This window comes from Stigmatopora argus, chromosome 10 (assembly GCF_051989625.1).
Source record: "Stigmatopora argus isolate UIUO_Sarg chromosome 10, RoL_Sarg_1.0, whole genome shotgun sequence".
Classification (NCBI taxonomy): Eukaryota; Metazoa; Chordata; class Actinopteri; order Syngnathiformes; family Syngnathidae; genus Stigmatopora; species Stigmatopora argus.
Genome location: NC_135396.1, coordinates 15,628,200 through 15,640,539, shown reverse-complemented (window position 1 = coordinate 15,640,539; position 12,340 = coordinate 15,628,200). Strand labels below are relative to the sequence as shown.

At 38.0% G+C, this 12,340-nt stretch overlaps 1 protein-coding gene and 1 long non-coding RNA gene across 11 annotated transcripts in view; one reads left to right on the top strand and one right to left on the bottom strand.

Annotated features, from left to right (window-relative positions):
- gria4a (glutamate receptor, ionotropic, AMPA 4a) overlaps positions 1–12,340 on the bottom strand; it is a 132,466-nt gene that overhangs the window by 103,774 nt on the left and 16,352 nt on the right. The window lies entirely within an intron of this gene.
- LOC144084046 (uncharacterized) overlaps positions 5,613–12,340 on the top strand; it is a 64,387-nt gene continuing 57,659 nt past the window's right edge. Inside the window, exons 1-2 of the long non-coding RNA XR_013303707.1 lie at positions 5,613–5,808; positions 9,922–10,016. This is a non-coding gene — a long non-coding RNA (uncharacterized LOC144084046). The remainder of the gene's footprint in view (positions 5,809–9,921; positions 10,017–12,340) is intronic.

Here is a 12,340-nt window from a genome sequence, read left to right as displayed (position 1 = left end):
TAAAGCACTTAACACATTTAATTTGATGTGGTTTGGAACCATCAAAATATGTTGCCTGCCGTAAAGTAATGATTAACAGGGATATTGCGGTCAATATCATGAATCTTTTAATTCATTAAGTACTTGGAGAATATTTTGTTAGATGCATGGAAGTAATAAAATGTGCTTCCCCACAAACAGGAGCAAAAAGATAATTAGCACGATTAGATGGTCTCATTTATAATGAGTCTATTCTAAATTATTTTCTAAATTCCAAAGATACCCAAACAACTTCACACATACAGAGTTGTTGCCTTAAAGGCCACTCTGAATTGCTGTCTTCTTTGGTCCCTGTGCCCAAATGTGTGGTCAGAGACAGCTGGAGAAAAAGCTCTTAGGGTAAAACTGCCACAGTTGACTTCTTTATTCATTTGGATTATATCTTTCCACTCCTTTGCACCTGTTCCTGCAGGCTGTCTTCACTGACAACTTATCCTGCAGGCGCCCTTCCCGGGACTAATACGCAGTCTAAGAATGAAAGCACTGATTACAGAAAATGAGTGTCCAAGATGAGGACAGCTATCTTTATATAGTCTTAAATGTTGTTGCATTTAGGAAATATGGTAATAGTTGCTGACATATGGCCCTTTCCCAAGCAAGTTAATAACACAGCTGGACATGGTTATTGTAAAAATTTTGATTATCAGTAAAAATTTTAGCATATCCAGCTGAAATGTCAAAAGACTTTATGAAGCAATTTGTTCACATCTAAACCATACTTCCATGATTGTTGCAAATTTCTTCATATTTTTTCCCCTTTACTTTCACTCTGGTTCATACACGATATGACACTGTTGCTCACCAAAGCACACTTTCTGACCCCATCAGAATTGAATCTGGCTGGATGTTCATTAACGGCGTATTCACAACTGCACTTTTGATTCGGACTAAGTCCGAATAGTTAATGATGCACACCTTTTGGTTTGGTTTAAATACGAACCAGCAAACTTTGGTGCGGAGTAACCAGCCATTCAGAGATATCACACACTTTTTTGCTTCAGGCTTCCGTAGCCACTGGCATTGAGGGAAATGTTGTTTTGTTAGCATCACAGCTCTGTGGGTTTGTTGTCAAGTCCTGGGGTTTTAGCCATCTCCAGACTCTGATCCATTTTAACTGGGATGGTTGGCAACGACTCTTCATTCTCTAGTGCCATCAATGGCACTGAAAGCTGAACATTCACAAGTCTTCCCAATTTAAATAAAATGTACATTTGGAATTGTCAATGGTAGGCAATGGGTCAACTTGTTTCCATTTACAAGCAAGGGCAACAGTACAGTGATACATTCCCAAGGCAAATTTGCTAACCTTCATGACATTGAAATATTGAAAACAAAAATTGATGATAATTCTTTGATTCATCTGTGATGTAGTAGTCTGTGTGGCTGCTCTACCTACTGGGCATAAAGGTTTATATTAACAGTGGGTGATAGGGCAAAAAAAATCGTATCCCAATTTTTTAAAACCATAAAATCTTGATCTTGATTTCATCCTAATTCTTTTTTTTGTTGGATTGTTTATATCAGTGTTTCCCAACCAGTGTGCCATGCCACTGATGGTCTGGTGTGCTGCGGGAAATTATCTGCCAAATCATGAGTTGTAATATTCAGGGAGAAAAGTCTTCATATTATAAAAGTCAGAAAATTTAATAGTACAAGACTAAAATTGTAAATTACAAGAGACAAAAATCTAATTTTATGACATTGAAGTATCTTTGTTTCTTTTTTTTCAGATTTAAGTTCTCCGAATGTTAGGAGACAAATCATTTTGGAAGAAATAGGTTGTAAAAATACAATAATAAATTGTTATAAAAAATACTTTTATGTTACGTGAACCAGATGTTCAACTTTTGTCGACGTAAGGTATGTTGGAATAATTAGATATTAAAATACTTTTTATTTATCTGGTTTCTGTTGATAGAAGTTAGATGAGAATGACTATATATATTTTTTATACAGGCTGCAGTGTTTTAAAGTTTAGGACATTCAGCTAGTGGTGTGCCTTGAGATTTTTTTAACTTAAAAACTGTCTAAGTTTAAATATAGTAGTTGGAAACACTAGTTTGTAAAACTAAAAGAAAAAAACAATTTAAGCTAAATAAACATTCTGAAGAGGCTTTAATTTACTACATTTTAAAAAAAATCAAAATATGCAATGAGTATTAACTTAAAAGGAAATTAACTTTGACCGTTTTGTAAAATAAAAACAAAACACATAGTAGGTTCTTTTAAAAAGGGTACAATAGAAATATAAACTTAACAATTTCAAACTATTATTCTCAAACGAAACGTTTACGCTTTTTCTCGTAAGGAGACACATTAATATGAAAAAATAACAGTCACAGATTTAAGCACAGAACAATTTGTCAACTGTATATAGTATCTGCCTTGGCTGTGTGTGTGTCAATTGGCATAAATCGCGCGTCAATACACCGGCACAAGAAATAGAGTGTGCAGGGCTGCTCATGATGTGTTGTGGTCAACTCGTCATAACACAGTCACCAACAAAGGGTGCCAAATTGAAGCATATAAATGTAAAACATTTTAAGTGTCCCAGGTCAATGTATAACATAACTTGCAAGGGTCACAGTCCATTGGTGTCAAGCTGTGCAGCCATAAGAAGTTGGTGTTGGCAAAGGGCCTCATCTCAAGACCCAGATATGTCTCACAAATAACATATTCTATCAGCTTCATGACACCATCAACATTGAAAATGTCAATGATGTCATATCGCAATCCCTTAGTTTACATGTATACATAAGTAGTATCTTTACCTACGGTTATGAATCGCTCGATGGCGGAGTGGAGTTGGACCCAAGTGCCAGAATCAGGCATACAAAATGAGTGCGGGTGTTGAATCAATCAACAAACTAGGAAAAAGTTACGTAACCTCCAGACGAGACAATACTCCCAAAAAGACTGACAAAAATATGGGGTTTAAATACATAGACAGAGGTTCAACATTGTCACACAAAGAAAGGAGGGCCGATAGGGCATAGCAAGTGAAACCCAAGCAATATTTCATGTAAAATGCTTATTTATTTATTTTCATTTGTATTTATTTTTTCATGTATTTTTGTATGTATTTATTTATTATTTAGGTCTACAAAGTGAATTTCCTGAGTACGGGATTAATAGTTACTAATCTCATCTCATCACATGGACAGGACACAGAATGGAAAACACACCCAAACCACCAAACCCCAGCAAAACATGACACTTACGAAATTAAATTGTTGTAGAAGTGGTTTTGCAACTTGGATTTTTCGTAAATAGAGATACATTTTATATGGAATTTGCTGAATCCATTCCACAATCTTTAATACAAGCCCATAAACCGTTAAAAATTATAAAACTACAATTTTGTAGGTAGGTAGGCAGGCCATTAAAATAAATAAATAATGCAAAGACATGTTCCAATGGGGTGGAATTGCAAGTGGCACGAGTAAACATACGTACATTCATTCATTTTCTCAATCGCTTATCTCCACAAGAGGCGCGGGGTCTGCTGGAGCCCATCCAAGCTGACTTTGGGCCGGAGGTTGTTTTATGTTTATTTTCGGGAGGTCATATATTTTTATGATGGCCGAGGTTGTTTCAGGCTGCACTTTATTGTCACACATTTTGAGTTTGATCTCATTAGTAAAAATGTACGCCAAATTTAACTTACTGTATGATTGGAAAACACTAAAAGAATGTTTAAAAAGAAAAAAATAGGTACCTTACAAAAGTAAAAGTATACTGACTGACAGAAAATACACTAGACACAGTATTATAATTTTAATTCTGTTTGGTCATGACTAGCATGGAAATTAATCAGATGGGATAAAGTTGTTCTGGTGAACAGAAATAATTTTTCCATAGAATTTTCATGATTTCCAGTACACTTTAGAAATCATTAACATACCTATTAATGTGGCTTTGAATTGCCTTTTGTTGTGGTTCTTATTTTGACAAATATGTTTCAATAGAGGCGCCCTGGTGAATGAGTGGTTAGCGCTCAGCCTCACAGTTCTGGGGTCCTGGGTTTGAATCCTCATTCCTCCCACATGCCAAAAACATGCATGGCAGGCTGGTTGGAAACTCTAAATCGCCTCTAAGTATGAGTGTGAATTGTTGTTTGTCTCTTTGTGCCCTGCGATTGGCTGGCCACCAGTTCAGGCTGTCCCCCACCTGGTGCCCTAAGTCAGCTGGGATAGGCTCCAGCACACCCCATGACCCTTGTGAGGATAAACGGCACAGCAAAGGAATTAATGTTTAATTAGCCAGGCTGCCTATTTTTGGACCAGATAGTAGTATGTTCCAAACAGGATGAGTGGTTCAGATTATTATGTTCTCTTCCCATGTAACAAATGGGAAAAGGTAGACTTCGAATTTGACCTTTAATAAAATCCATTTTTTTAACATCCTGCTGTGGTATTCACGAACACATGACAGATCGGTGATTGAAATCTTTAGCTTTTACTCATTATTTGGTGAGAGTTCTCATAATTAGTCAACAATGAATATGGATTAGACTTAATAAAGAATACAGTATCCATTCTAGAACAAGGGTCTTTATTAAACATTTTTCTGGCTCTACGCAATGTTTGAACATTGATCGTATATAAAAATAGAGTTGGTAGTCACGTACAAAGAACAAAAACAAGACATATTTATCCAGTTTTATTATTGCAATATAAGTGTCCTTATCTAAACAGCTTAAAATGATTGAAACAGTTGCAGTAAAAGTCGAAATAAAATGCAAAATCTGGTGCTTTTATTTTTAAGTTATATTTTTATCCTGATGTCGACATTGCGAGCAAGGAAGAGTTGTAGGTTGTCACACCATACTTGCCGACTCAGCGACATATTTTGCCATAGTTAGTGACTTTAATGAACTAACTAGAGATTATTTGTCTGGAAAATTACGTGATGCCAGTAGGATTTCTAAAGGTCAAATTCTTATTTGCTGAAGTATGGAGCACAAAGGTAAATGTTAGTTTAAGCTTGCTTGGAATAAATACTCATAAAACAGGTCTTGGAACAATGCTTTTAAGATCCATGGGCATGTGCGTAGCAGAGACAGGTAACCCTAATGTGACAACTTTAAGCGCTACTAACAGTAGCTCAGGTATGGGAGGCACTCCCTGGATGAACGCTCATTCATCACACACACATTCCCTGCTGATATGAAAACCATTCATCACTGCAGACAGGTGGATGGGTAGTACGTTGCACCCTTGACTCATACAGTATGTAGGTAGTCTGATTTGGTCTTTCCAATGGGGCATTCACACCGTCACAAAGACTTGGTAGACTCTCCTGACGCCTGCCTTTTCATTAAGCATGCAGTTTTGTCATCTTGCATAAACCTTAAAGTATTCTCATCTTGTCAACTCTACATTGCCTGGCCACCTTGGGGGCACCCAGCTATATTACGTAACATCCTCAACTCTCTAAAGGTGTTTTTGAGTGGATGCTTTATGATCGTGCATGACATGAACATAATCTAAAAGCAAGGTAAGCCTTTAATGCTTATGTCACATATACACTATAAAATATGTATCACTGCCTTTTTTGATGTGTGCGTGATAAACAAGCAAGTAGGGGCTCTGTGACTTTGGCTGCTTTTCAAGTAATTTCACATTTCAATGCTGCAGTGAGGGGTTGGATTAGTGTCCATTGCCAGAGGTTCTGGTGCAGCTGGTGCCCCTTATATTGGAAAACAAAATACTTCATTTTAGCACACACAGCTCTCCGGAAATCAAGGAAGTAAATCTGAGTCTCAAGGTCAGCACATCCACTTCCTCCGTAAAGCAGTTATGTTTTGTCAAAAGTCGTAAGTTACGAAAGATGTATTGATACATCAACACCTACCACTCTATTGTGTGTCTGGATATATTTGGAATGTTTTATTGTATAGTACGCACACACATAAACATACTGGGTGCAAGTCTTTTAAGCAGACTAGATCCACATTGATTGAATGTGAAGTTATTATGCAAATGACAAAAATCAGATTTTTAAAAAAACTAATAAATCATTTCAAACACAAACATTCATGCATTATTGTCAACACTAGTGTATACCAAATTTGATTTAAGAGTTGCAAATGATCTTTATTTAAAAAATTAACCCCCAAAATATACAAATGCGCTGTCTGATGTTGTTACGCATGTAGTATGGACTTTTGAAAAGTACTTGTTGGCATTGATGTTTTGACTGTGAAATTGAGAATGGGGAAGAAAAAAGACATATCAGCAACTGAAAAAGAGAAAATTGTGAAATTTTTATCAGATGGTGATACAACATTGACTATTTCGAAGAATCTTGGCAGGGATCATCATACCATCAAAAAGATTGTGAAAGACTTCAATAAACAAAGGATTCAGACAAAGGGCAAAAGATTCAAAGATAATATATATAATCGGACATAGGCCCTGTTGTCATCATCAACAACAAAAGCCTAATTATCATCACACCCAGAAACTGCGTATGACGAAATTGGTAAATGATGTTAATGAAGGAGAAAAACGACAGCTCTATCGAGTTCTACGAAAAAACCCTTTGTTGAGCAGTAAAACTATCTTTAACAAGGCTGGAATTGTTGGTGTGAAGAGAAACAAGAGATGTAGAGTTCTGAAAACTCTTGGGAAAGTGAGAAAAGCCATTTTCCAGACAATCTCTGAACTCTCATGTTTCTCTTGATGGGCGAGAGGGATGGGAAAAAGGTTGGGCTGCTCATGAAAGCATCCCTCCAAACAGATTCAAACGGCAACAGGGTGGTGGAGATGTTATGATATGGGCTGGAATCGTGGAAAAAAGGTCAGAGGCCCCTTCAGAGTTGACGATGAAGTCTAAGTAAACACCACAAACTACTGTCAACTTTTGGAGGATACATTCTTCAAGTGGTACAAACCACAGAGTCATGCATTTTAACAAAAATGCATTTTTATGCAAGACTATGCACCCTCCTATGCTTCCAAAGGAACTTTTGAGTATTTGGCTACAAGGGGCATCTCCGGAAACAAGTTTATGAAGTGGCCTGCATCATCCCCTGACTTGAATCGTATTTAAAATCTTTGGGCAATTGTCAAAAGCTTTATAGTCCCGGGAAGCAGTAGTCCAGTAAATTTGAACTTTGAGCAGCTATACAAGCCACTATGATGGCCATTCCAGCAGAGACAATTGGCAATCTCACATATTCTATGGACAAGAGACTCATGAAGCTTGTAGAAAACAAAGAGGGCTATATAAAGATGTAAACAGCCACCTAATGTTTCAAGATGAGATGTGATTGTTGTTTAGCCATTGAAATTTTTTTCTGTAGAACTTTCAATAAATGTTGTGGTTATTTAAAAAAATAGTGTTATGATGCCTAATAACATCAGACAGCGCATTTGTATATTTTGGGGGTTAATTTGTTAAATATAGATTATTTGCAACTCTAAAAAAGAATTTGGTAGAAACTAGTGTCGACAATAATGCATGAATATTTATGTTTGAAAAGATCCATTAGTTTTGTTAAAAATCAGAATTTTGTATAATAATGTTTGCATAATAACTTCAGACAAAGTATAATAACACCTGATCTTTTTCATTCATTTTATGAACCGTTTTATCCTCACTTGGGTCACGGGGGGAGCTGGAGCCTACCAGATGACTTTGGCCCAGAGGCAGGGGACATCAAGAATTGGTGGCCAGCCGATTGCAGGGCACGAAGAGACGGACAACCATTCACTCTCACACTCATACCAAGGGACAATTTAGAGTGTCCAATCCGCCTACCATGCATGTTTTTGGAATGTGGGAGAAAACCGGAGTACCCACACAGGCAGAGAACATGCAAACTCCACACAGGTGGACCGACCTGGATTTGAATCCAGGACCCCAGAGCTGTGAGGCTAACGCACTAACCACTGAAGCCGCCGGGATGCCCATGAATGAATTAGTCAGCCCAAATTCTAAACTCCTCAACACAAGACCTTGGCTGTTGTGATGGAGGAGTGACTGCCTAATGAATGCAAAAGTGATGGTTTAATCACCAATGCTTGTTTTCTTGTGTGGAATTGTGCTTGAGCAATCAATCAATAATCTGTACCCCATAACCTCGTAAGAGTTGCGGAGGTTACCGGTGCCGATCCCATCTGACTTTGGGCGAAAGGCAGACTGCACCCTAGGCTGGTCGTCAGTCAGCCGTAGGGCATACAGAGAGACAAACAACGATCCGCACGCAGAATCATACTGCTATCAGCGGGAATCAAGCTCGCGCTGACACACACTTAAGTCAGGCGAGTGAACCTCTACACCAGACCTGGGGCAATCCTGTCCTCGAGGGCTGCTGTGGGTGCAAGTTTTTGTTCCAACTGATCCAGCACAGACAGTTTCACTATTATCTATTTAAAAGTACACATTTAGTACACATTTTCAAATTCATATTTCACAATTGATTTTTCCTTCTATATACTTTACTTTTTTTAAATTCGAGTCGGTAACATTGTAAATGGAGTTAAAACATGTCAGTGCAGAAATGCCAAAAACTTAAGAGAAGACAAAGAAACATGCATTTACAATATGTTTGAGTTAGAATACTCAAGACATTGCTTTTTTTGGTCAATTATTTTACGGTCCGGAATAGGCAGCGTGAAATCATGTGGATGTGAGATTGATTTGATTGTGACCATGGATGGTTGTCTTTTTGCACCCTACAACTGACTGCTAATCAGTTTGAGGTATATAGTCTGTCTTTTGCCCAAAGACAGCTGGGATAGGCTCCAGCACCCTGCAATCCTGTCGGGGATAAATGGGTGTAGAAAATTGATGCATTTTAAATTTCAGTAATGGGTTTTTAATCTGAAAAAAAAGAATATTTTACCCAAAAATCATTTGTGGACAAAGTGTTATATGGCGATCTCAGACTTTGACAAGAGTTAAAGAAGTACTATATTTCTGTGACAAGGCAAGCGCGTTCCTGTCATCATGTTAAAGTTTTCGGCACTTTCCTCTGAGTGTTAATACACTTTCTACTCACATTGAATTAGGCACACACTCAAACACACTACTACATACACATTCACACAAGTGCTACAGGGGAGACGCACAATGAACACTTTGTACTTGTCCCTAAGCACAGAAAGTCAAACACTTCTGATGAATGCTAATTGTTCTCCAATTAATTCTTCCCATCTAATACAGTCAGGATTATTTCTACATTAAAGTGCAACCCCTTCAGTTTGGCTAAATATGAGCATGTTTACAAACCTGTTACATCTTGATCTTGCCATAAGCCTTGATTCATTAAAAAAAAGAACCTAACTACATCCAAATGAAATAATCTGTAGGGCCGCAATGGATTCAAATGGTTCCATCTTCTTGCCAATGAGTCCATAGGGATGTTTTATGCCCAAATGCAGTTGTATTTACACCGCTCGTAATCCTATTTTTTGTTTGTAGATACGTAATTACATTTGACCTTACGCCAAACCTCAACGCCGGCTAATATTCATTTTCAGTCCCTTGTGTAGGTACAAGATAAACAATAACCCACACTAGACACATACACGTAGCACAATTGTATTGTGTCAATCTTTCCTCTTTATCTCAGTCATCGGGTCGTGGTATGTTGCTTCAACCTCCCGTCTGGACTTCTATGGTGAAGTCTTGTTTTGGACTTAATTCCTACTCTGACGCACTTTCAATTGTGTATTCCAACAAGTCGAATGATAAACACCCATTTTCCATTGAGCCATAGGCCCTCTGTCAGCTCCTGTCCTCTCGTTACGTTATCGGTTTTCAAGAACACTGATCCACATCGTTAGATTAGATTAGATTAAATTGTATTAGATTATATTAGATTAGAACAATTGTATTCATTCCGTACTCCGGAAATTCACTTTGTTGCAGTAGCAAGAAACACAGACACAGAAAAAGACGTTGTAGACGGCTCTCCTCAGCTCTTCTGTCCGCCCTCACCAGCTGAAAACCATCCAGGGAGATGAGTGAGTTGAGTATTAATTCATTCAGCTAGTATGCAAGGTAATGTTTTCTTTCAATGTTAATATTTATTGATATATGTGAGTCTTGAATTGTCTTTGACAATACTTTTCCATTTAACTAGTAAAGATCTGTGATAGGGGGACTTTAAGGTCCACTGGAGCCGACTGGATGGACTTTCCGTAATTATATTCAACGCCTCCTCTACAAGTTTGCTCTTTTCATCAGGGTTGGATGTAGTTGTCGTGAGATTTTGCATCAACGGTTCTGTTTCGATCAAGTTGCCATGTAGTGTACTATAGGGTAGTTTGATGGCCATAACGTTTCCTTGATGATGAGCCGCAGTTGGGGCCTCAAAAACTTCTTGCCTACCGGTAATTTTATACATGTACTTATTTATTCATTAGAAAGCTGTAATTTAATAACGCTGCTTCAAGGTCAGCGTGTCTGCCATTGGGCCATGGAATGAAAGAAATCTGCAAAACCTTTCAAATTCCCAATCAAATATTGATGGCTTTTCATCTTCCTGAATGACAGCTGAAACAAAATGAAGAATAGGAAGTGTATTTTACCATTTGCGACACCCCCCAGGGTCGTCAGTTAGCCGACTACATTTTTGGAATTTGGGAACATTATGAGGGACGAAAATGCGAGCACTAGAAGAATCTACATTAGGGATCTCCAAACTGGTCATTCCAACTGATCAACCACAAGCAGTTTGACCAGAGAGGTTTCTGCTAAAACAAACTGTATCTCCTGGAATGAACTGATTACATTTGTAAGACAAAAGATTGGTGTAAACCTCTCATCTAGTTCGGAGGGAATGATCCTGCATCCATTATGGCCCTTTGTGGAATAGTTTAGAGACCTCTGATCAGCAGACGGAAAACATGAGGAATTCATTCAGTGTCCATTAGTTGTAGCAATTTGAGTGTCTTTAATCAGCATACATTAACATATTGCTATCTAGGTCTAGCAGTCCAGTCATATCATGTAGCATCTCCTCTCCAGATCTAATCAGTCACTCTCTCCGCACAGAAAACTGTCCTGATGATATTGCCTTCCCATATGGAGAATATTACTCTAGTAAGCCATCTGTACTATCATCCCATCATCCCCTCTGGCGTGACACCATGTGTGCGGGAGTAAGTGTGCAAGGGAGCGAGCCTATGGGAGGATGGGTGAGAGAATTAGACAGCATGTGTGTCAATAGGTGTGTGATTGAGTGTTTGAGTAAGGGACAATTTAACATTGTGTGTAACTCCTAGTCCCTGTAACACAGCCATAATCTAGCACTGAAATCTGCTTGATGATCTTTGGAAAAGTCTCTGTCACTCAAACATTATCATTAATTCCAGACTACTATACACAGCACAATATCAATGAGACAACATTAAGTGTCGGTTCAAGGATGTGTGGTTGAAAAATAAAAGGTGGGTTCAATTTTCCTTCTTATACAATGTGTATATGAGCAGGACAATTTCTCTGGCAATATACAGTATTTAACCTGTGATTGACTGGGTACCAGAAGTCAGGAGGTGTCAACCCTCTGCAACCACAACAAACAGTAAAAAAATAGATATCTGGGTTTATTTTGGCAAAGTAATTACTAATCACTAAGCAAAATTCCAATTACAAAATTGTAAAAGACCAAGATTGAAGAGCCATGCTGTCAACATTTTGGTACGTATTATTGTTAAGAGATATGTAAGGTAGGTGAAACATTTTGTTGTTGTTTAGGAAACAGATTTGTTTTCATGTGTATACAAACAAGTTGAAAACAAGTCTTGCAACCCCCTCTAACGTCCCACCCTACATACGCAAATACTACCCCAATCAGTGACCTCTGTGTCAGATAAAGAAAATTAGAGACTATGAAAAACAACAGCAGCGGATTCCTTTAGGCACTTGGTGAACCCATTTAGTGAGCAGCCTCTGGTGACTCCTCCAACTAAAAGGGCCCCAGATGGGATGAATTTTGACCTTGCTTTGAACTCTTTTCACACTGCCAAGAGGTAATGTGGATGCTCAGCTAGTTTTTATCACCAATTTAAAATTTCTCTAAATGGATAGCTGATACAGGCAATTTCAATGATATTGGACTTTGAGACCCTATCAAAAAATGTGGTCTTACGTGACTGTACTATTAGACGACATAATCAAACATATCTGACTATTGTGAGTTGTATGTTTCCATGCTGTTTGACAGCACCATAATGTACGATGTGGCCTCTATAAATGGATAGCCCTGCAACGCTTCTTCAATTCTAGGTACTTGAACTTGTATTAGAAACCTGAGTAGTCATACTATTGAATCCTGCTAATTCTT